This window comes from Bubalus bubalis, chromosome 2, assembly GCF_019923935.1.
Source record: "Bubalus bubalis isolate 160015118507 breed Murrah chromosome 2, NDDB_SH_1, whole genome shotgun sequence".
NCBI classification, from domain to species: Eukaryota; Metazoa; Chordata; class Mammalia; order Artiodactyla; family Bovidae; genus Bubalus; species Bubalus bubalis.
In genome coordinates this window covers 76,132,817-76,158,628 of record NC_059158.1, presented here as the reverse complement: position 1 = coordinate 76,158,628, position 25,812 = coordinate 76,132,817, and the positions used below count along the sequence as shown (strand labels likewise).

The window sequence follows — 25,812 nt, the reverse complement described above, 5'->3', positions numbered from 1 at the left end:
AAGAATTCATAACTCATGTTCCAACAGGGTAAGGCAGGTCATTTCTCCTTTATGATTTAATGCCAAGTAGATTTTAAACTTAGCTTTCCACAGGAGACCTATAAACCTCAGTGTAGGTTAAGATCGAAGTCCAACTATGCTATTTCAAAGATAAAATAGTAATGAACATATGGTTATGAGAAAAATCTGACATTCTAAACTTACAAAGTGGGAATGGTTTAGTCACCCCACTCAATAGCATAAGTGTGCGGGAGGTTGCTCATTGGGTTCTCCTAACTTTGATAAGTTGGCTTTCCTTCAGCTCTACCAAGAGTCTAGACCAAAATTTGATGAAGAATTATAACTTATGCTAGCTTTGGTTACAGCTGTTAAATTTGGAGCTCACCTCCTTACACCTGTCATCTGGTATCGGGAGCTACTGATACCAGGAACTGTTTCACTCAGGAGCTACTCCTGAGACACCTGTTGGGGAGGCCAATCCTCAGATCCTGGATCTTATGACTGAGGGTCCCTGCCAGAGGGTGACTCTGGCTGGCCAGAGTTCCCTTCCACCTTGCGACTGTTAAATTTGTATGCCAACCTGACTGGGCTAAGAGATGCCCAGATCGCTGGTGAAACACTATTTCTAGGTAAGTCTGTGAGCATCTTCAGAAGAGATTAGCATTTAAATTGGGAGACTAAGTGAAGAAGACCATCCTCACCAGTGCAGGTGGGCAGCTTCCGATCAGTTAGGAATGGAGTAGATCAAAGAGGCAGAGGAAGGGCAAATTAGCTCACCCTGAGCTGAGACACCCATCTTCTCCTGCCCATGGACTTCGGTGCTTCTGGTTTTCAGGCTATTGGACTCATATGGGGATTTACATCATCACCCCAATCCTCAGATCTTTGGACTCAGAGGTAATTATAACACCTGGTTTAGTTAAACACCTGAGTTAATTAAAACACCTAGTTTTCCTGGTTTGTAGATGGCAGATGATGGGACTTCTCGGCCTCCATAACACATGAGCCAGTTCCTATATAAATCACCTTTTATGTCTCTATGTATATTACTGATTCTATTTATCTGGAGAATCCTAATACATACCAGAACAGTGACTTCCCCCATCTGACCAAACAGGTCCAGAATCCTTTTCCAGGCATTATTAAGGATGCTAAGAGGACGGTTGGGCTTCCCTGGTGGCTCAGTGGTAAAGAATCCACTTGCCAATGCAGGAGATGGGAGTTCAATCCCTGGGTGGGGAAGATCCCCTGGAGAAGGAAATGGTAACCCACTCCAGTACTCTTGCCTGGGAAATCCCATGGACAGAGGAGCCTGGTGGGTTACAGTTCAGACATGACTTAGTGACTAAACAACAATAACAAAGAGGAGGTGTAGAGGAAGCTTATCTCCTGAGATCATACAAGCACTCAAGTCAGTTTGAGTCTGGAGATGCTGGCAACCCATCTGTGTCACAAGGAAAGGACCTCCTTGGGAGTAAAGCAGGGGAGAGGAATCAAGAACTGAGAAATGGAAAGAGACAGGACTGAGAAGATCCTCTGAGTCTCTGAATCCAGCTATGACTGAGTCCATCTGAGCCACTGGACTTTTCAGATTCATGAAATAATGAATCTTTATCTGTTTAAAATAGCTTGAATTCAATTCTGTCACTTTGCCATTCAGAGTCCAATTAGCCATAGCAGAGTTACTTTTATGTTTCTGGCTTATCCCTAGTACAATTTCTGGTAATTATCTTCAAAGAGTAACTTTGAGTAAGAAGAGATCTTTTCACTGACAACTTAGAGAGGACTGAAGATGTAGTCACTCATTTCATTTACCTATTTTAGAAGAGAGACCCAGACACACTAGTTTAAAAAGGATTAATGGTGAGCACCAAAGCTGTCCTGAGATTTGTGCTTCTCTTTCAAATTAAAATGAATTGATCATTGTAGCATATTTTCCAAAAATGGCTGCACCAATATATTGGTCCCATCTCACATGTTCTTTGTGAGCTGTGGCTAACACCCCTCCCCACAAGAGAGGGCATGTAGGCACTCTTCTTTGAGTCTAGACAGGGCTTCTGACAGCCCTGATCAGTGGGGAATGATGGTGGTGGTGATATGTGGCTTCTGAAGCTGAGCCGCGAGAATGATGCAGCTTCAGGAACTACCTTCATGGTCTGGTGGTTAAGGTTCCACATTTCCATGCAGGGAGGCTCGGGTTTGATCCCTGGTCAGGGAACTAGATCTCTCATGCTGCAACTGAAGATCCTGCATGCTGCAAGGAAGATCCCACACACAGCAAGAAAGATTCTGCATGCCGCAACTAAGACTCAAATTAAAGTCTTAGTTGTTTCTGCATGTTTGAACATGCAGAACAAGCCAAATTAAAAAAAAAAAGATCCAGCTTCTGCCTGGCGCTCTCAGGACACTTGCCTTGGAACCCGGCTTCTATGCTGTGTGGGAAGTCAAACCAGATGTGGAGGCTCAAGTAAAGAGGACTGGAAGGCCTCAGCTGAAAGCCACCATCAACTTCCAGATGCATGAATGAGCAAGCTTTTATATGGCTCCACTCCCAAGGCCTGGACTCTTCCAGCTGAAGTCCCAGACACAGTCACCATGCTTCCCACTGTGCCCTGTTTGAATTCATGACCAATCTCCACACCCCCAAACTATAAGAGATAATAATAGGTGATTATTTAAGCCCCTAAATTTTGGAGCAATTTTTAAAATAGTAATAGATAACTAATATGGTCATCATGGTTGAGATGATATTTTGCTGAAAGAGAAAACATAGAAGTATCTAAGCGTAGAAGTTAAAAATCTATTTTCTCAGAAAACGAAAGTGAAATGGAGCAGGACCCTGTGGTATTTGCCCCTCCCCACCCCCAAAGTCCTCTGCCCGCCTTAGTCTATGGGAAAAACTTAGCCAAAGAAGAAGTTTAATCAGAGAAGTGAGAACATGCAGAAACAAAGGAAAACAGTCAAAGGAGATGAAATGATAATAATATAGTCATTAACAATAGTCAAGGACTTTTGGTTCCTTCTCAAGGGCTATAGATAATTTTCTGAGCCACATTCTATGAGCTGCCTTATAGATACTAAAACCCCCACCAGGTGGAGAAGTTAATTACATGATGACCAGATGGTAACCATGATGTAAGTTGCCACAATTCTGAGAACTGGCCTCAAGAAATGGAAATAAACTGACTCTGGAACTGAAGACTAACTGTACTTATAACAAGATGATGCTGATCAGACCACCAATGACCAACTTCAAGATGACTGTCAGATTTGATTGCAGTTTCTGCAGGTAGTCCTACTCTGCCTACAAAGGCTCTAAAACCTCTTGCCCACTGATTGTCAGGAGGGGGGTCAGCCTCTGGACAGGCACCCCAGGCATCCCTACTTCCTACCCCTACTCCCACTGGTTGCTGGCATCCAAAATAAAGCAAACTTTCCTTTCTACCAATCTGGCCTCTTTAATGGCTTTTGAGCAGCAAGCAGCTGGACCCTGCTTTCGGTAACAAAAGTAGGGGAAGAATTATTTGGGAAGCTGAACTAGACATTGTCAGGTAGAACAGAAAACATGGAATCTCCAAGTGATTGTTCAACCTTTGAATGCTCTTCCACCCAGAAAAATGGTGAAAACAAATGCATTAGTATTCAATTGCACCTACGGATCTGGAGCTCAGCTTGGTTGAGCTCCAACCAAGTTGGAGTTGAATCAATTTTGACTGACACTAAAGCACAGATGATGCAATGTGCTCCTCAGCCCACTTCATTCTACGTATGGGCACATAGCCAACCCTCATTTCCCAACCTCCCCTGCATCTGGGTGGAGGTAACTGAGTGATTAATTGCTCACCACTGTGGCTAAAATTCAAGTAAGCCTTGGGGTCAACTGCTCTCTCCCCACCCAACCCCCCCCAGCTAATCAATCAGCCATCTTGGAGATTTACCTTTTCCATAAATCCTTTTTCTCTATCTTTGTGCTTTTATTTGGATTCCTGACAGATTTAATCGCTCTCCACGCTTACCCTGCAGGCAGAATGTTGTTTGTGAAATGTTCATCTAATCATCCCATGCTTCTGTTTGTAACTTACTCCATCCAGCTTCATCTGCTGGTCCCTGCTATAGCTCCCTGTGCCTGGAATGCATTCCTTTCACATTCTTTTTTCCACAGGATAGGGTCTGGTTCATCTTCCAGGGCTCTGCTTAACTATCCCTTTATTCAGTAAGCCTGACTTCAATTGCTAGTCTAGCCTACTCTGGTTGCCTCTGCTATGAGCTCTCACAGTGTTCTTTATTTTAGAGGAGCATTTAATGACATCTTATTTAAATTCCTTAATTGTTTGTTTCCCTTCTCTGGATTATAAATGCAATAAGGGCTCAAGGGTATTGTATTCCCAGGGCCTAAAACAACTTATGGCATGTAGTAGGAGACATATACATACATATATGTATACTTATACATGTCCTATAAAGTGAAAGTGAAGCCGCTCAGTCCTGTCGACTCTTTGCAACCCCATGGACCATAGCCCACCCAGGCTCCTCCCACCATGGGATTTTCCAGGCAAGAATACTGGAGTAGGTTGCCATTTCCTTCTCCATATATATATATATCATACATATGTGCTTAAATGACATGAATAAATCAGCAACAACAACAAAAAAACAAGACAAAGAACAAATACAAAACCCACAAAGATCTTCCTCCCGACAAGCTGTAGTAATTGACGTCAACTAGTTAGCAAGGCTGAAGCAGGTAAAAAATTCTCCTAAAATCTCTCAAATCTCAGTCATGTACTGAATTTGCTCCAACATTTTTTTCTTTTCCTGGCTTGGGAGAAGCAAAAGAATTATTTCAGTAAAGAAACTGTTTTGTTTTGTTTTTTAATTCTGAATTTGATTAATTGCTCAGGCTCTCTTGTCTGAAAAAGAAATACTTAAAATTTTCAATAGCCAGATATATGCTGAATTCCAGTTTGATTTTTATTTAGAAGTAGACTGATAACTGGGGCTTCCCTGGTGGCTCAGACAGTAAAGAATCTGCCTCCAATGCAAGAGACCTGGTTCAATCCCTGGGTCAGGAAGATCCCCTGGGGAAGGAAGATCCCCTGGGGAAGGGAATGGCTACCCATGCCAGTATTCTTACCTGGAAAATTCCAGAGGAAGCTGATGGGCTACAGTGCATACGGTAGCAAAGAGTCAGACACAACTGAGCGACTAACACTTTCACTTTCAGACTGATAACTGGTAATAATGGTGGTGATGAATGAAATAAATTTGTATACCTAAAATTTCTACTAGCACATGATTGCCAGTATTCAAGGGGCATGCCTATTTTGAATAAGAGGAAAGTAGTGAAAGAATGTTTAGAAATCCACAAAAACATTAATTTCCATTATTTTAAAGATCCAGTTTTAAAATTGAAGTGTCACTTCTGATTTCTGAGGTCATTAACTTATCAATATTTACACAATTTAAAAAATACTAGACAGTAAGTTTACAAAGAGATCATGATAGTGCCTTAGGAAAGGTGCAGTAAAATACGAGTGTCCAATTATTTTCTTTTGCAGCTCTGAATATTCTTTAGTTTATGAAAGATTTACAAGATCAGCTTCCATAAAAAGCAAAAGAAATTTCCACAAACCCATTCCTACAAAGTTCTAAAGGAGGAAAAGGGAAAGAAAGAGGAGAGAATCTTAAAAGCTTCCTAATGCGGTAGGAATCAAATCCCAGGCCTGGCCACAGGATTAGGTAAATCATTACAGGTGCAGAGGATTAATGGACACATTCGACTGAGAAGCTTGTCTGAAAGTATCTACACCTGCACCCAGAGCAGCCTCCTGGAATACCTGTGAAGTGCCAGCAGCTCTCTTCTTCTTGGCCCTTTCTTCTCTCTGTTCTTACAGACTTAATTCAATATTCAGATATTTTCTGTAATACAGGTCTCATAAAGCATTATGTTCTTTAGGGAAATATTGAACTGAAACACAAATCCGTTGTGTCAAAGTAATAGCAGAAATCAGCAGAGCCCAATATAATGAGTGATAAGCATGCCTCTGTTTAATTTGCATTTCTCTAATTGTGATTTTGGATCTTTTCATATACTTGCTAGCTGTTTAGGCTTCCTGATCTATTTATATGTTCCTATTGGACTGTCTTGTATTTTTCTTATTAATTTTCTAGAATTCTTTGAACACTCTAGTTCTGCACTCTCCAATAAGGTAGACACGAGCCATGTATGACTAAATTAAAATTAATTAAAATTTTAAACTGAGTTCTCAGTTATACTAGCCCCATTTTGAGTGTTCAATAACTCGAGGTGGGTGGTGGCTACCATATCAGAGAGTATAGATACAGGATATTTTCATCATCACAGAAAGTTCTATTTGACAGCACTGTTAAATATTAATCCCTGGTCAATTTTTAACATAGTATATATGTTCTTCCAAATGGTCATCAGGTGTGAATATTATCTACTGTGTCCTTCACTGAATAGAACTTAATATTCATGTAGTCATATCTATTATGACTTAACTTTGTATATGTAGGTCTCTTATCCATTTGAAAGTCATCTTTATACGTGAGTAACAAAGTTTCAACTTTATTTTTCTCTATCCAATGGACCAAATAGCATCTTTTAAATAATCCATCCCTTTCAGACTGACTTGTGGAGTTACCTCTATCAAATAAGTTCCCATATATACCTGGGTCTATTTGGAGTGTTCTGTTCTGTACATTCTGTTCCATTCCATTCCATCTAATCCTATCCTCTCTTATCCTGATCCATTACTTGGTCAATTTGTCTGACTTGTGCCAGAAATACACTGATGATTTTTTTGGTTGTTTATCATTAGAAGAGTATGTCCTCCTTAATACAGACTCTATGTATTCAATATCCATTCTCCCTTTCTTTTTTATAAATAGAATTCCAACTTTGTTCGGGATAGCAATATTCCCAGCAAAAATTATTTGTTTTCTCAGCCTCTCTTGCAGCAAGGATTAGCCACAAGGTATAGTTACAAATAATAAGATGGAGGCAAAATTCCCTTAGGAATTTACTTTCCCAAGATAAAAGGACTACCATTTAAAAGAGAAAACCATTAATCTGTTTTCCCCTTTTTCTTTTCTAGAATGTAGATATGAGGCCTGGAGGCACAATACTCTGAGGTGATAAGGGTAGGGAGAAATGTCTACACATTACGAACAGCAGGTCAGGAAAATGTAGAGTGACTTAGGGTCATTAATAGCATTGTTCAGTTTCAGTATCAACCCTTGCTGCCTCTGGACTCGATGCACGAGTCGAATCTTCCTCTGTGTAAGCCCCTTAAGAAGGGTGTTCTGATATTTGTAAATATATTCATGAATCTATTTCTTACTGAATCTATTTTTACTGATGGTCTTCATTTCTCCTTCTTTTCCAAATTTCACTTAGACTTTTATGTTTTCATATAAATTTTAGAATACATTTTTCAAGTTCCTTAAAAAGTTCCCTTGGATTTTGATTGGAATTGCATTAAACTTATAGATTAATAGAGGGAGAAATGGAACATTTACAATATTAAGTCATACCAACCACAAAAATGGTGCTGCTCTTCATTTATTTAAGTCTTCGTTCATAAAAAACTTATAACGAGTTTTCCCAGTAAAACTCCTGTGCATTCTTTGCTGGGTTAATTTATGATGAATTTCTAGAACACCTGCTTATTGAGTGTTGTCAATTTGAAGATGTACTTTGTTTGGTTTTGCTCTATATTTAAATATCTTTGCAATCTGGTTTAATTTTCTTGGGCTCCAAAATCACTGCAGATGGTGACTGCAGCCATGTAATTAAAAGACATCTACTCCTTAGAAGAAAAGCTATGACCAACCTAGACAACATATTAAAAAGCAGAGACATTACTTTGCCAACAAAGGTCCGTCTAGTCAAAGCTATGGTTTTTCCAGTGGTCATGTATGGATGTGAGAGTTGGACTATAAGGAAAGCAGAGTGCCAAAGAATTGATGCCTTTGAACTGTGGTGTTGGAGAAAACTCTTGAGAGTCTCTTGGACTGCGAGGAGATCCAACCAGTCCATCTAAAGGAAATCAGTCCTGATTATTCATTGGAAGAACTGATGCTGAAGCTGAAACTCCAATCCTTTGGCCACCTGATGTGAAGAACTGACTCGTTTGTAAAGACCCTGATGCTGGGAAAGATTGAAGGCAGGAGGAGAAGGGGAAGAAAGAAGATAAGATGGTTGGATGGCATCACTGACTTAATGGACATAAGTTTGAGCAAGCTCCGGGAGTTGGTGATGGACAGGGAAGCCTGGTGTGCTGCAGTCCATGAGGTCACAACGAATAGCACACGACTGAGCAACTGAACTGAACAACCAAAACTGAAAATGTTCCCATCCACCTTATCCCCTTATTGGTGCATAAAAAATTGCTACATCAGACCATAGATTGTTTATCATTCAGAGAAATACAGTATATATTTTAATTTAATATTTTCTATTTGTTGCTTTCTTTCCCTTTGGTTTCTTTAGTCCACTCCCTTGAAACTTTCAATTGATCAAAATAAAAGTAAAAATGGACTGCTGTTTGGAAATACTCATTAACTTTCCAAATTATTACATGCATTACTTATTCTAACAATTTATAACATGAAGGACATATCTACATTTTTTGCAGATAGAACCAATCTATTTTCTTGTTTCACTTGTAGTTTTGTTAATGAAAAACATTTCAAAATAACAATAGATAAAAAAAAGCTTCCATAAGCCAGCTTCCTAAGTTAACAAATTCTGACATTTTATAATTGCTTTAATTACATTTATTTTCCTTTTAATAATAAAATTTGTTACTTAATTTATTTTGTTTAACAAAAAAATTATTATCACAAAGTTAAAGTTCCCCGTTTTTCACTTACCATGCTCATTTCTCACCTTTCTCTGAGAAAACAACTCTTGAATTGGAGTATAGCCAGGCCACATTTTGTTTGTCTGCTTCTGTTACATACAAGTGGATTCACAAGCAATAGAAAGCATTGTTTTATAGATTTAAAACTTTTACCTATATGACATTTATGGTACATGGTCTAATTTTCATCCAATATTGTTTTTTAGTTCTTGCTGTGTTCACACATATAGATTTAATCCATTTATTTAACCTCTGGATACTGTTTCATTTTATAAATCCTTTTGTTGAGAAACATTTGGGTTGCTTCCATTAACTCATTACAATGAATGCTGCAATGAACTTTAAACATATTTTCTTATTCATGTTCAGGTACAAAGAATTCCTTAACTACATCTGTTTCCTCAATAAAGGCAATCTGTTATTTAAAAGAAAAAAATAGATGTTACTTCATTCTTTTCAAAAAGTAAATATAATTGATAAAATCTTCAACAATATCTTTCCCTCTCTTTGTGTAAAATAACTGCCATGTGTTAACATATTATAATGAAAAGATGGTGATTTTTATTACATTCCATGAAAAAGCTCTTATCAGAATGTCAACTTTCTTTATTCTATTGGAAATAATAATAATAAAAGAAATTTCCCTTAGCCCCAAAGAAAGCACAACCTATCATTTTTATATATACTTCCTCTGGCAAATATAGAGTCGGATAACTGTTCCATCAGGAATATTGAAATTCTTTATATATACTTACTGATGCTGCTGTTTAGTCACTTCAGTTGAGTCCAACTCTGTGTGACCCTATGGACAGTAGCCCGCCAGGCTCCTCTGTCCATGGAATTCTCCAGGCAAGAATACTGGAGTAGGTTGCCATGCCCTTCTCCAGGGGCTCTTTCCAACCAAGGGATAGAACCTAGGTCTCCTGCATTACAGGTAGAATCTTTACCACTGAGCCACCAGGGAAGCCCTTATATGTGCTTGCTGCTGCTGCTGCTGCTAAGTCGCTTCAGTCGTGTCCGACTCTGTGTGACTCCATACACGGCAGCCCACCAGGCTCCCCTGTCCCTGGGATTCTCCAGGCAAGAACACTGGAGTGGGTTGGCATTTCCTTCTCCAATGCATGAAAGTGAAAAGTGAAAATGAAGTTGCTCAGTCGTGTCCGACTCTTTGCGACCCCATGGACTGTAGCCCACCAGGCTCCACCATCCATGGGATTTTCCAGGCAAGAGTACTGGAGTGGGGTGCCATAGGTATACAATATTACTACATTGTTCAATTTATAAACCTATTATGTATCTGAGTATTTCTATTATACCCATTTCTGTAGCAACAGGATAGATTTACAAACTGTACATATACTTGATAGTAATGTTAAGTTGTGCAAAAGTTATTACATTTCTAATCATCTACAGAAGCTGTACTATAATATCTCCCCAACCATATATTTTAAAAAATTTTTTTAAATGCAGCTCCTATCGTTTCCTCCTAGTCGACTGTTAAATTCTCGAAATTTTTACAAGTCAGTTATTACCTACTGAAATTAGCCATGGTGGGAGGATTTCTCCCACTGAGATCAGCAAACACTACCAATCAGGCTGTCTTCCCCCTAGAGAGGTATTTATCAGCACAACACTGATTACATGCAATAAACATTTGGAAGATGTAGCACTCCACGCAGCACAAAATAAGATGAAAATGAAGTTAAATATTTTAAATTGTTTACTGAGCTCTTAATATGTGTCTGTCTCTTTTAGGTACTATATACTGTGCTACTAGAAGAAGACAGATTGGTACCTATGCTAAGAGATAGAAGAGCTTAGACAACGTCCAGAAGACCACATAGGGTAAGCGTTTGTCACACCAGTGGTTAGTGTGACCATCTGTCCCTATCAGACTTTTATTTATCTTTAAGTACCTAGATTTTGCACAATACATGGCAGAATGGATGTTTATTGGCTATATGATTGACTAGCTGTGTTTGATCATGCAATAATAAAATAAAATGTATAATTGGTTATATATCACATCAAAAAGTGATTTTTTAAAGGATTCATCTGACTGGTTGATTGAATCAGGCTACTGTGGATAAACTAGGCCAAAATACTCATTATTATCTTTTCTTTGTCTCTAAGCATGTACCTTTAATAATGAAGCGAATAATACCTAATTTTAAAATACTAAATAAAGTAGTGTGGCTGGAGGAAGCACAAGCTGGAATCAAAATTGCCGGGAGAAATATCAATAACCTCAGATATGCAGATGACACCACCCTTATGGCAGAAAGTGAAGAGGAACTAAAAAGCCTCTTGATGAAAGTGAAAGAGGAAAGTGAAAAAGTTGGCTTAAAGCTCAACATTCAGAAAAACGAAGATCATGGCATCTGGTCCCATCATTTCATGGGAAATAGATGGGGAAACAGTGGAAACAGTGTCAGACTTTATTTTTTGGGGCTCCAAAATCACTGCAGATGGTGACTGCAGCCATGAAATTAAAAGACGCTTACTCCTTGGAAGGAAAGTTATGACCAACCTAGACAGCATATTAAAAAACAGAGACATTACTTTGCCAACAAAGGTCCATCTAGTCAAGGCTATGGTTTTTCCTGTGGTCATGTATGGATGTGAGAGTTGAACTATAAAGAAAGCTGAGCACTGAAGAATGGATGCTTTTGAACTGTGGTGTTGGAGAAGACTCTTGAGAGTCCCTTGGACTGCAAGGAGATCCAACCAGTCCATTCGGAAGGAGATCAGCCCTGGGTGTTCTTTGGAAGGAATGATGCTAAAGCTGAAACTCCAATCCTTTGGCCACCTGATGCGAAGAGCTGACCTATTGAAAAGACCCTGATGCTGGGAAAGATTGAGGGCAGGAGGAGAAGGGGATGACAGAGGATGAGATGGTTGGATGGCATCACTGACTCGATGGACATGGGTTTGGGTGCACTCAGGGAGTTGGTGATGGACAGGGAGGCCTGGCGTGCTGTGGTTCACGGGGTCGCAAAGAGTCAAACACGACTGAGCAACTGAACTGAACTGAACTGAATCACACAATGAATACTGCTTCAACTGGATTATTATAATTTATTGTGGGATTTGCCATAGATAGATAATGTACACAATTGATAAATTAAAACACAACAGAAAAGAACACTTCTTATATATATATCTATTGGAGAGTGATTATCATTGTACAAATACAGCTTAAATTACATGACAACTTAATTCCCACATACTCTATGTTTTTGTTTTTTGGCACTGTTTCTACTGTGAGGACACTGGGAATCAAAAGAAAAGAAAGTGGTGCTCTGTGTTGGAATATCTCTATCACTCTTTGTAAATAATAATCCACTTTTACCCTCTAATTTGACAGCTTTATAGGTGCACAGAATCACACGTTTGGAACAATTTGGATGATTCCCAAGAAGAAGATAGTAGTGGATGTGGGAATCTTTAGGTAAACACATCCCAGATGAAAAGCTAGTCAACTTGGAGCAGCTGTTTCAGCCAGTATTTAGACCAAAGAGTTGAATTGTGATGGCCTGTCTGTGATTTTTACCAACTATAGTATGATATATTTACTGTGCTTCTCACATTTTAATGCCTAAGAATCCCCTGAAGACCTCATTAAAACGCTGATGCCTAGGTCCCACCCCAGAGGGTCTGCTTCCTTAAGTCTGAGGCCCAGGAATCTGCATTTCTAACATGCTCCCAGGTAATGCTGATGCTGCCAGTCTCAGATCTGACTTGGAGAAGCACGGTTAGAGGCCAATAAAACATGATATTCCCTTAATCTATGGAATAGAAGAGTGATTTCTGTGCTCTAGGCTGCCATCTAGCAGGAATATCAAGGAGTGAGGACGCTGGGATGCTGTGAGCAAGTTCCGCTTATTGTGGAGTCGGGTAACCATCCTGGGCAACCAGGGAAAATAGTGGAAACTGGGGCTTGGGGTGAGGAGAGGGGTTCCATGGGCTCGAGAGATGCCAGCACTGTTTAGCAGTGCTTTAATAGATTAACAGGTGTGATCGGTGACTAATGGGTATCAATGCACCCATCTCAGTAAAATTGCTTTCTCTTGTATTGCTTATTTCTGAAAGCAATTGTGACCTTCTTAATCATGGCTCTTTCAAGTAGGCCAATGTCTCCCTTGAAATCTTACTTACACTATTCATTTGTCACTGCTTCAGGGACACTCCTGACTCTGGCTCCAAACCGATGTCCCTGCTTAATGCGGCTGGCCCTGGTGGAAGCAGATACTTAGCTTCAGACCCAGGGACACCTTGGCCCTTTTTCTTGATGTCTGCCCAGCCTGCCTTTGCCCAGATACCCTCTTCAGTTCCTCTTTATTTCATACCCTGCATTTGTGGGGGCTCTGCCCTGCTTCCTTAAACCCTTCCAAGCCAGGGTTTCAGCCTCACACTCACCCACGTGGAATGGGAGATAGAACAGGAATGACTAGACATTGCTTTCAAGGGCTCTAGAAAACAGTGATGTTAATAGACTTGATAATGGCATATACATGTCTGCGGGCTCAGTCACTTCAGTCGTACCCAACTCTTTGCGACCCTATGGACTATAGCTTGCCAAGCTCCTCTGTCCATGGAATTCTCCAGGTAAGAACACTGGAGTGGGTTGCCATGCCCTTCTCCAGGGGATCTTCCCAATCCAGGGATCGAATCCAGGTCTCCTGGGTCTTCTGTATTGCAGGCAGATTCTTTGAAGAAAGACAAAAATGCGATTCAAACTGACCTTGGGGAAACAGTTGCAGAGATGATGGTTGTGTTCCTACAAGATGAGCAACGACAAGGGCAGGATGGAAACTGACGTGTCATCAGGAACGTCCCACGTTTTGATAAGCAGCTATGCCTGGGCCTTACGGCGTGCAGCTTGATGCAGCTGCACTATTGCGGCTTCAACCCTCTTCCAACAGACCTCCAGGTGGGAGTGTGTTGGGGTCAGGCAATCGTTGCATTTTCAGGGATTCTTCAGTTTGGTTGTTCAACACAGCCACTATTCAAACTTTAACTATATACAATCTTATATAAATTATATAAAATTCTTACATTATATACAAGTATACTATATTGTAACATATTAGATACAAATATCTAATACATAGCTGCAGTTAAATGAATTATATTAAAAACAAAGGTAATAAATAAAGTCAATCCCTTCCTAATTACCTTACCACATTTTATTACCACTCTTGAGGTTCTTAAGTACCTGCAGGGAGAAAATACCATAGTATAGTGTGTGCTGCACACCTCTGCCCGGTACCACATGTAGGGGCATCAATTGGCAACTTGAAATTGGCCATGGTTGGAGTATCTACCCATGGAAATCAGGAAGCTCTACGAATCAGGATTTGACTTGTTTTCTTTTTTGATTGTCTAGACTTATGAACATGTCAGAGAAAATGATAATAAGGCAGATTAAAAGTGTATCCTGTCTATATCCATTACAATGCGAATGGCACAAAAAATTAGGAAAATATTCTTCCTATTATTTGATTCTGCAAAGAAGTCAATCACTTCACTGGTAAATGAGTGAAGTTCCAAAGTATGTCTCCATTGTCCATCTTTTGCCTTACTCATTGTGCTGTGCTGTATTTAATCGCTCAGTCATGTCCAACTCTTTGCAACCCCATGGACTGTAGCCCACCAGACTCCTCTGTCTAATGGGATTCTCCAGGCAAGAATACTGGAGTGGGTTGCCATGCCCTCCTCCAGGGGATCTTCCTAACCCAGGGATTGAACCCAGGGATCAAACCCAGATCTCCCGCATTGCAGGAGGATTCTTTACCATCTGAGACATCAAGGAAGCCCTTCTTACTCATTAAAGTGCAAGAAAACATCAACTAACATTCATGGTAGAACTATTCTCATAGCTGTAGTATTAAACATTTGCCAACACACCCCCATTAGGAGGCCACAACTCACTCTAGAAGTTCAATGTTAATCAACCAGTGGCACATTCTATGGATAGGTGGGAGCTTTTGTTCATTGTAGAAAATCTTAAAAATGTATAGATGAGCAGCAAATATACATTGAATGTGTACCCATGTCAGGCACTGGGCCAGGGGTTGAGGCTATAAGGATGAACGTGAGACACAGTTCTACCCACATGGAGTTTCCAGTTTATCAGGGGAGCTCTTTTAAAAGCTTACTAGTATGCATTCATTTCCTCTAGAAACTTCTCCTAGGAAGAACAAAAGGCATATTGCTGCTGCTAAGTCGCTCAGTCGTGTCCGACTCTGTGCGACCCCATAGACGGCAGCCCATGAGGCTCCCCCGTCCCCGGGATTCTCCAGGCAAGAACACTGGAGTGGGTTGCCATTGCCTTCTCCAGTGCAGGAAAGTGAAAAGTGAAAGTGAAGTCGCTGAGTCCTGCCTGACTCTTAGCGACCCCATGGACTGCAGCCCACCAGGCTCCTCCATCCATGGGACTCTCCAGGCAAGAGTATTACTGAGCTATAAAGAAGTACTTTGTAGAGTTATATTTGTGTTTTATTATTTTTCTTTTTTGTTTCTTTTTCTTTTTAGTGGGGGTATTGCGTTTTTCATTGCAACAAATTGGGAACAAACCAAATAATTAACCATTGAAGACAGATAAAATAAACTATGATAATTTGTACAATGGCTTTATATGAAATCATTACAATTGAGATTTTAAAAGAATACTTAATGACAGTGGGATGATGCTCTCCAAGTGCTGTTTTCCACACACATCTGTAAAAGATTGTGAAACAGCATTCCCTTCTAACTTTACTCAATATGTATTTTATATATATTTTATATATATATATATCTCAGCATTATTTCTGGGTGGGGAAATTATACAGTTTCTATAAATCAGAATAAAATAATTGACCTGAGTGCTCGCTTTGGCAGCACATACACTAAAATTGGAACGATACAGAGAAGATTAGCATGGCACCTGTGCAAGAATGACATGCAAATTCGTGAAGCATTCCATATTTTTATACAAGCAACTCCTGCAGCTCAATTCCAGAAAAATAAATGACCCAATCAAAAAATGGGCCAAAGAACTAAATAGACATTTCTCCAAAGAAGACATACAGATGGCTAACAAACACATGAAAAGATGCTCAACATCACTCATTATCAGAGAAATGCAAATCAAAACCACAGTGAGGTGCCATTTCACGCCAGTCAGAATGGCTGCGATCCAAAGTCTACAAGCAATAAATGCTGGAGAGGGTGTGGAGAAAAGGGAACCCTCTTACACTGTTGGTGGGAATGCAAACTAGTACAGCCACTATGGAGAACAGTGTGAAGATTCCTTAAAAAACTGGAAATAGAACTGCCTTATGACCCAGCAATCCCACTTCTGGGCATACACACCAAGGAAACCAGAAGGGAAAGAGACACGTGTACCCCAATGTTCATCGCAGCACTGTTTATAATAGCCAGGACATGGAAGCAACCTAGACGTCCATCAGCAGATGAATGGATAAGAAAGCTGTGGTACATATACACAATGGAATATTACTCAGCTATTAAAAAGAATACATTTGAATCAGTTCTAATGAGGTGGATGAAACTGGAGCCTATTATACAGAGTGAAGTAAGCCAGAAAGAAAAACACCAATACAGTATACTAATGCATATATATGGACTTTAGAAAGATGGTAACAATAACCTTGTATATGAGACAGCAAAAGACACACTGATGTATAGAACAGTCTTTTGGACTCTGTGGGAGAGGGGGAGGGTGGGATGATTTGGGAGAATGGCACTGAAACATGTATAATATCATATATGAAACGAGTCACCAGTCCAAGTTCGATGCACGATACTGGATGCTTGGGGCTGGTGCACTGGGACGACCCAGAGGGATGGTACGGGCAGGGAGGAGGGAGGAGGGTTCAGGATGGGGAACACGTGTATACCTGTGGTGGATTCATATTGATATATGGCAAAACCAATATAATATTGTAAAGTTAAAAAATAAAATAATAAATAAATAAAATAATAATAATAAAAAATAAATAAAATAATTGACATGAATGTGCTTATAATATGCCACAAAGTATCACAGTTGTATAGATTTTGATAAATTCTTTGTTTTATTATTAACATGAGTCTTTTTTTTAAGAGTAAAGCACAATGAACTAAAACAACACCCATGCCATATACAATTATTCCTCTAAGAGAAAGCCACTTACTATGGTTCTGAGCAAGAAGAATGGACTACATACCATTAATACTTATTTTATTCATGCTTTTGCTTGGTTTTATATTCATAGAAACCAATGTAATATCTTGCTAGTTACATATACTATGATGCTAGTCACACTTGTTTAAATGGTTTGTAACTGTAATAGTGTTTTGCTATTTAAGTCATGGGGAAGAAGCTATCTATATTGAGGTTATAAACCAAGAATTCTCCTGGTATAGAAGCAGCAATTTAAAATAAAATTTCTTTCTTCTGCTGGAAACACAAATGACACAAGCCTGACTGGTTGCCAACCAATGAAACTCTTTACCAAGGTTGGTTAACATCTAGCTGCAGCCTGTAGAGCAAACATCCAGCGAGACCGTAATTTCCGACAAGGTGAGAGTAAGATGAGAGGTTAAAATGATTATTAAAGCAACATTTAGAAAACATTAATACCTAAACTTCCATCTCTAGCTAAGCAGCCAGAGTTGGCCACTTGAGTTCAAAATCAAATCGTGAAGGGTATATACAGTTTATTTAATTGGAGAAAATAATAATCACAGAGCTGAATCACAAGGTTTATGACTAACAGATAATTACTATTTTGTTGTTCTGGGAAGTAGAGAAAAAAAAGTGGCACATCTGGGAAGTAATAAAGATATGACCTTGACAATTTCTTTGGGTCTCTTAACGCTTTGTTTTATTGCCAAAAAGTGAAGAGACCATCAGCTCAGGGTGTTGGAATTTTCCTAATTGCCTTAGCAGCAGCTGGCTTGCCGTGATTACTGATGCTTTGGAGATGACCAAATGTTGAGATTTCAGTCAGGCTTGCCATGATTCATCTTTGGGAAGGAAATTCAATAGGACTTTGAAAGTCCAGAAAGCAGACTTGGGGAAAACTCTTCCTGGAACTTTCCTCAAATTCTCCAGAGTCAGTTGTTTTGAACAGGTTCCTGATTTCTGACTAGAAGTGAGATGCTTTACCTGAAGTTTATTATTTAGACTTTCTCAGGAGCAGCTGCACAGGCCTTTGCAGTGGTCAAAGCATGGTCTTACTGGATAACACAAAGCATTAGGAAACATGACGCCTATAGTCAAGTCCCAGTTTCATGATGGGTTGTCTGTGCTGCCATTGGTTACCTTTAATATTTTATTGAAAATCTCTATAGGATTCATTAGACCTTTCTTACTGAGGGCTTACAAGCCCAACACCAGGAGCTGTATTAGTATCTGTTGGTCTGTAGATTTTAGCATATGTACTAAGTGAAGAGCACTACAGAATATAGAATTACTTTATGAATTACCTTGTATTTACCAAGAATACTTTATTAGATATTATTCACGGATGTCCCTGGTGGTCCAGTGGTTAAGAATCTGCCTGCCAATGCAGGAAACACAGGTTCAATCCCTAGTCTGGGAAGATTCCACATGCCACAGGGCAACCAAGCCCATTCACCTCAACTACTGAACCTGCGCCCTAGAGTCTGTGCTCCACAGTAAGAGAATCCACCACAATAAGAAGCCCGTGAAACAAAGAGTAGCCCCTGCTTGCTGCAACTAGAGAAAGTCTGAATGCAACAAGAAAGACCCAGCACATCCCAAAATAAATAAACAAATTTTAAAAAGATGTTATTCACAGGAAACTAAAGTAAATGCAAAAATGTATATAAAACTGCTTTCTACTTTCTGGATTTGCCACTTTGATGTCTGAGGCCTTGCTGACCCTGGAAGGATTGCTCCTCCCAGGGTTAGCTAACTCCTAGAGATAGCAAATAATTCACCTTTCATATGTAAACCATCCAATCCAGCCTGTACCCCAGCCTTCATTGGGCTCATAATTCCAGGCCGCTAATTCCCTGCCCTAATCACTCCAGGACGTGGTACTTGACAACAAGGTACAGCTCCTATGCCCCAGCACCTGCTAACATTATTCAAATTTGCCAGTCCTAATCCTGTTTATCCTGTCTCTCCCATTCCTCCCCACAGAAACCACAGTAAATACTCTTGCCCACATTTCCCCCTCGTTCCCTCTATCTCCTGACCAACCCTGGTACTTCCCTATGCAGCCTTGCATGATGAGCTGTACCTCTATTTCTAGGGCTATGTGGGTATAAAAAGTCTTCCTGCCTGACAGTCATTTCTGTGTCTGCATCTCTTACCACACCCAATGAAAACAAATCCTGGGTACCCTTTTATAACAAAGGGTTACTCAGAAATGAAGAAATCAAGCATAAACATCTAGACAGTCCAAGATCATAGATTTCATTAGAAAAAGAACTACACCCTACCTCAAAGTTTATCAAATTAATCTTTCGTTCAAAATAATGACTGAGCACTCCCTATGTGTAAGGAATTCTGCTAGGGAATATAAACCCACGTTGGGATAACAGAAGGAAAAGAGATTAAGCATAATACACCCCAAGCATTGTTCCATTTAACTTAGGCGTGACATTTTCTTTGAGGTGTCCTGTTTGGAGCCCTCTCTATGGACCTCCTGTAACCTTCTTTCTGCTCCCCTTCCTTCTGTCTTCCCAAATTAGCACCGCCCTGTTCACCTTCCTCCATCAGCAGGTGTATGTCACACCATGGTGCACCTGCTCCCACAGCTGGCACGCTCATCCACGCACCCCTCACTGGTAGCATCACATGTCACCTAACGCCTGGATAAGCAAGCTTTGTAGGTCACATGCATGCATGTGTGCTCAGGTGCTTCAGTCATGTCTGACTCTTTGTGACCTCGTGGACTATAGTCCGCCAGGCTTCTGTGTTCATGGGATTCTCCAGGCAAGAATACAGGAGTGGGTTGCCATTTCCTACTCCAGGGGATCTTCCTGACCCAGGGTTCAAACTCTTGTCTCCTGCAGTGCAGGTGAATTCTTTACTGCTGAACCACTGGGGAAGTTCCTTGTAGTTCACCTAGTGAACTATGAATAAATAAGTGAACGGCAAACTTGGCTAGTGACTTGTTTTATGGGCATAGCTTCCCTGGTGGCTCAGATGGTAAAGCGTCTGTCTACAATGCAGGAGACCAGGGTTCAAGCCCTGGGTTGGGAAGATCCCCTGGAGAAAGAAATGGCAATCCACTCCAGGACTATTGCCTGGAAAATCCCAGGGACAGAGGAGCCTGGTAGGCTACAGTCCCTGGGGTCACAAAGAGTAGGACACGACTGAGCAACTTCACTTTCAAGCCTTGCTTATTTATAAATTATAGGTGAGATTATTATCAGGAGGAAGTACAAAATGAAGAAAAGTTCAAAGACTATGAAAGAAAGGTATCTATGGGAATATTTATCATTTTCTCTGCATTCTTCTATGATGAAGACCTTGAGTCTCATAATATATAACTGATATACAAGGAATAGCAATATGTAACAAATTAGTGGATCTCTAGACAAGCTGAGCTGCGAAAATGACCATCTCCACAGCACAAAGGAGGAAATGCCTTAGTAAATCAAGATATTGGTCAACACATGTATCTCTGAACAGAGACTTGACAAATAGGGACTTAATCAAGAAAGACTTACATATCTTACATAAGCAGAAAGCTGAGAGTAAGTAATCCAGGGCTGATGCAGGCCCTGAAACTATCATCCTTAGCTTTTGACTTTTATCCTGTGGTCACAAGATAGCTACTCCCCTTTCAGGTATCATATCTAAATTCCTGGAAGAAAAAAAGGAAAAGAATAGAAGGTACTTCCAGCTGAATCTGACCATTTTTACAAAGTTGAGACTTTCCTGCAAACCCTACCCAATAAATGTCTCCTTATAGCTCTTTGAATAAACCATGTCACCTTACCACAGGATTCTGAAAATCAAAAAAATTTTAATGTGTGTATTTACTTCCTCCACTGCAAACTGAGCTTTTGTTAGCAAGGAAGAATGAAAGATGGAGACTAGTAGTCAAAATCTCAGTGTTTGCCAAAGTCAATAAAGATTTAGTGAATGGACCTCCAGGTAGGTTCAGATAAAGGCAGTAGTGTATCTATCTACTTTTTTCCTCATGGATTCTCCCCAAACAATACAAATAGCAAAAGAAAAAAAGTGAATTTATACTCAAATCACATCTTTAGCACAACCAGAAGACAGAGAATGTCCTAACTTCAAAATAACTGTGGATAAAAAGAGAAAGATAAAACCCAGAGCCCAATTTCTCACCCTCCCACCACAACCTTGCCCTGTCCTGAGGCTCTCAACAAGTGAAAGGAGAACCAGAAATGTATGGAAGCAACATACAGGAGGTAGTAGGAAGCCTAAACTGGATTTTAATCCACAACCAGAAACACCACATCTACCCTCAGTCTGAAAATACTAAAAAAGTGTCCAAGCACAAGCATGGACTTCAGGGAAGGAACTTTTGAAGTAAAAGTGATTTCAAGGGACAAGCAGGAATTAAAGGGGCAATTATTGAAACTCATAGCTCTGGAGAAGGAAAAAAGTACCAAAAAAAGGGAGGGGGGGGTAAAAAAATACCCTTTGGCAATTGAGTGGGGAGAGGAAAAGAAGAAAAGAGGGGGAAAATAAAAAGGAGAAGCTTTAGGTTCCTGCAAGAGAAAAGAGAAACATAAGAGGACTCAGAGCCCTCCTTGCCCCAAGAAAACACCCCCTAAACCTAACAAAGTACCTTGACTTTGCTGTACTAACACGAGATGACGCCATTAAGCCAAGAATCTTGAAAACACGCCAATACCGTAGAAATGAACACATGGAAAGTGAAACCCACATACAGCAAAAAGAAGGAAATGGCATTTCATGCATATCAAACAGAGGAAAATTGTCCTCTGATAAATCAACCCATGAATACAAAGGAAACTATAAGGAAAGAAAATATAAAGAAACTGTAAGTTCACACATCAAGCAGAATGAAATATTCTCATATAAGCATTTGAAGATATGAACAACTATCTTAAATCAGAAATGTTGTTCAGTGGCCAAGTTGTGTCTGACTCTTTAGGACCCCGTGGACTGCAGCACGGCAGGCCTCTGTGTCCATCACCAACTCCTGGAATTTACTCAAACTCATGTCCATTGAGTCGGTGATGCCATCTAACCATCTAATCCTCTGTTGTCCCCTTCTCCTCCTGCCTTCAATCTTTCCCAGCATCAGGGTCTTTTCAAATGAGTCAGTTCTTTGCATCAGGTGGCCAAAGTATTGGAGTTTCAGCTTTAGCATCAGTCCTTCCAATGAATATTCAGGACTCATTTCCTTTAGGATTGACTGGTTGGATCTCCTTGCAGTCTAAGAGACTCTCAAGAGTCTTCTCCAACACCACAGTTCAAAGGCATCAATTCTTCAGCGCTCAGCTTTCTTTATAGTCCAATTCTCACATCCATACATGACTACTGGAAAAACCATAGCTTTGGCTAGACGACCTTTGTTGGCAAAGGAATGTCTCTGTTTTTTAATATGCTATCTAGGTTGGTCATAACTTTTCTTCCAAGGAGCAAGCGTCTTTTAATTTCACGGCTGCAGTCACCATCTGCAGTGATTTTGAAGCCCCGCAAAATAAAGCCTGTCATTGTTTCCATTGTTTCCCCATCTATTTGCCATGAAGTGATGGGACCAGATGCCATGATCTTTGTTTTCTGAATGTTGAATTTTAAGCCAACTTTTTCACTCTTCTCTTTCACTTTCATCAAGAGGATCTTTAGTTCTTCTTCATTTTCTGCCATAAGGGTGGTGTCATCTGCATATCTGAGGTTATTGATATTTCTTCTGGAAATCTTGATTCCAGCTTGTGCTTCATCCAGTCCAGCATTTCTCATGATGTACTCTGCATATAAGTTAAATAAGCAGGGTGACAATATACAGCCTTGATGTACTCCTTTTCGTATTTGGAACCAGTCTGTGGTTCCATGTCCAGTTCTAACTGTTGCTTCTTACCTGCATCCTCTGTTGCTCTCTTACAAAAACTAAATTTAATAAGCTAAGTTTCTGTATGTAAATATTGATGCTAAACAACATTTTTTTCATTCAACTGAAACCACAAGTCTAGTATATTACATTTTCTTAAATGTTTTAAACACACTTTTTTATAAGAGAGAAATAAACAATATTACAGTGACCGCAACACTGTTCAGTATACTTTTTTAAAAAGTGCATATACAGTATATTTAGATTTTTAAGTTGTCTTTATTTCTGTTCTTATTATTTTTCAGGTTTACTTCTCTAAGGTTATGGCAGGGATTGATAGCCCTTCATTCAGGGCTTGAAGTATATGTGCCAAGGTGACTTACCTGAGTCCATCATCCAATTGGATACTCTTTGTGTAGCTGAACTTTATCCTTTGCCTTAGGAGTACAAATTGCTGAAATGATTGACTTTGATCCATCTTATATATTTTGAATTTTTTTGTGTGACCTAATCTTTCCTTCCAAAAGGCTTATTTTCATAGTACAGGTAATAAAACATACTTTTCTACCCTGTGTTGGGTATCATTTTTAAAAAATATAGCTTTATATGTCTTCTTTCCAACTGTTGTTCTAAGTATCTTTATTTAAAATCATACAATGTAGGAGGAGTCTATTTTGAAACAATTTGAGTCATCCTAATCTTCATCAATTAAATCTAAAACTTTTGGACAAATTTGTTTTCTTTTTCACTAGTCATAATAATATTTAAGATTTTTTTCCAACTTTAGATAGCAATATATAAATAATTTTAAATTATAAATATTTGATATTTGATCACTGACTTTAATAGATAGTAGATATAATTGCAATTTTAGTTAATTTCTGATCTTTAGGAATTTTCAAATCAAAATAGCCAAAAAAGATTGGATTACACTCCTAAGACAAGACCTTTTGAGTTTTTTCAAACTCAATATTTTTAGACCTCAGAGGATAATAATATTTCCTCCATCTGTTCTAGGGGGTCATTATAAATATTTATAACTTAAATTAGTGGCTGTAAAAAGGCTTTTTTAGACTAGGGTCCACATTATTATATTTGATATAAAAGCTATCCTTGATATAGTACATACTGATGATGTAATCAGACCAGTAAATCTGGACACAAATGAATAGCAAGGGGTAATTACATCTCTCCATGTCTGTGTGTCTATGATAAAAAAACAACAGCAGAAGAGAAAGGGAAGAATCAATGTTTCTGTCTTAGAAGAAAATTCCGATAGCAGGAGTGGGCAAACTTTCTGTATAAGTCCAGAAAAGAAATGTTTTAGGCTTTAGAAAAGAAAAAGCAAGAAAAGAAAAATTCCATTGTCATCCTCAGGAGATCCCCAGAAAATTAAAAGGAAAGTGAGGACAAATAACAGCTATTTGTAAAAAGTTAAATATATTTAAGAGGTGGAGATAAATGTAAACTTGAAGAAAGATGGATTCTCAAGAATTTTTATTCCTTGAATGAACAAATTAATTGAACAGAGTAGCAGAAAGTCAGGAGCATTTTTTTTTTCTTTTACTATTTCTGTGGAAAACCTTGGGACTAAGATAAGTACAATGAATTGGTTGAGGTTGGAGTATTGATAAAGAGAGTTTACCTGATTCTAAAAGAGATGGAAATTATTCTGTAGAGAGGAAGACAAATGTGGATCTTTTCTATAACTATTGATTTTACATTATTTATCTTTGAATCAGCTGAGACTTTCATACATTCCCCTGCCTTTTCAAGATGTTTAAAGTTTAAAACTAGCACCATTACATTAGAACAAAACCTCTTGCTAAGTTACCTTATGTGTTCAAGTTGTATTCTTAATCATAAATCACCAAATAACTCCTCTAGATGACATACCTTCTTTCCTCCGCTCCTTACAAACTAAATTTGTTTTAGGTTTAAATGTTTGTTCTCTTCATAAATATAAATTTCAAGCATATTTCTATAACGCCACAACTATTAAGGCTTTGCAGTTTTAGATCATAACCCAGAAGGCTGCTTAAATCTCCTGATATTTTGCTTTTGTTTCCAAATAATAAATGTTTTCATTTTTGGAGACCATATAGCATTTCTATTTCCTCAGGCAGGAAGAAAAAATTCAGAGATTTTATTAGTTGGGGTATCAATATGCTATGCTTCTATCTTTCTATGCATTCTCCCTTTGTTTGCTGAAACCCATGAACCAGTGGTAAAGATCCAGTGAAAGAAACACAGGAGACATGGATTCCATCTCTGGGTCAGGAAGATCCCCTGGAGAGGGAAATGGCAACCCACTCCAGTGGTTTTTCTGGAAAGCCCATGGACAGAGGAGCTCGGTGGGCTGCAGTCCATGGGGTAGCAAAAGAGCCGGACATGACTTATCAACTAAACAACAACAGTTCTGTCCTTACATTTCAACTGCTTGACTGGGTTTTGAATTCTATGGAAAAACTATCTTTTTGGGATTTGAAGAGAAGTCTCAGGATAACAGCCGTGCAAAATATCCAGAGCAAATGGGTCTGGAATGGAACAGAAGGACAGAGGGCTCTAGGAACAATGTTGCTATGGGGAAAGTCATCGGAAGAGTCTGAACATTTGGAAAAACTGTTGCTTATGCATTTCATAGCTCTGTTAAAGCACCTGGGGAAAAAACTAAGGTACCCCCAAAATTAATTTTAAAGAGGCAATTATTTCAGAGAAAACAAAAAGTTATATAAGACAGTTAACAATGTCACAGTGAAGTACTTGGCTTAGCAATGCATGGTCAAAACAGGGTAAATATTGATTTTGAATTTAACCCCAAATTATATAACTGAGGAGAATGATTTTTTTTTTTTTTTTAAGTAGCAGACTCAGTTACCATAAGTCTAAAGATAAGG

The 25,812-nt window shown here is 39.2% G+C and overlaps 1 long non-coding RNA gene and 1 other non-coding gene across 2 annotated transcripts in view; both read left to right on the top strand.

The window, feature by feature from the left end:
- The first annotated feature begins 4,583 nt into the window (after positions 1 to 4,583).
- LOC123330971 overlaps positions 4,584 to 25,812 on the top strand; it is a 40,960-nt gene continuing 19,731 nt past the window's right edge. Inside the window, exons 1-2 of the long non-coding RNA XR_006547340.2 lie at positions 4,584 to 4,744; positions 10,644 to 10,733. This is a non-coding gene — a long non-coding RNA (uncharacterized LOC123330971). The remainder of the gene's footprint in view (positions 4,745 to 10,643; positions 10,734 to 25,812) is intronic.
- Positions 15,758 to 15,864, top strand: LOC112583164. The gene has a single exon (XR_003107507.1). It is a non-coding gene; the product is annotated as a U6 spliceosomal RNA (small nuclear RNA).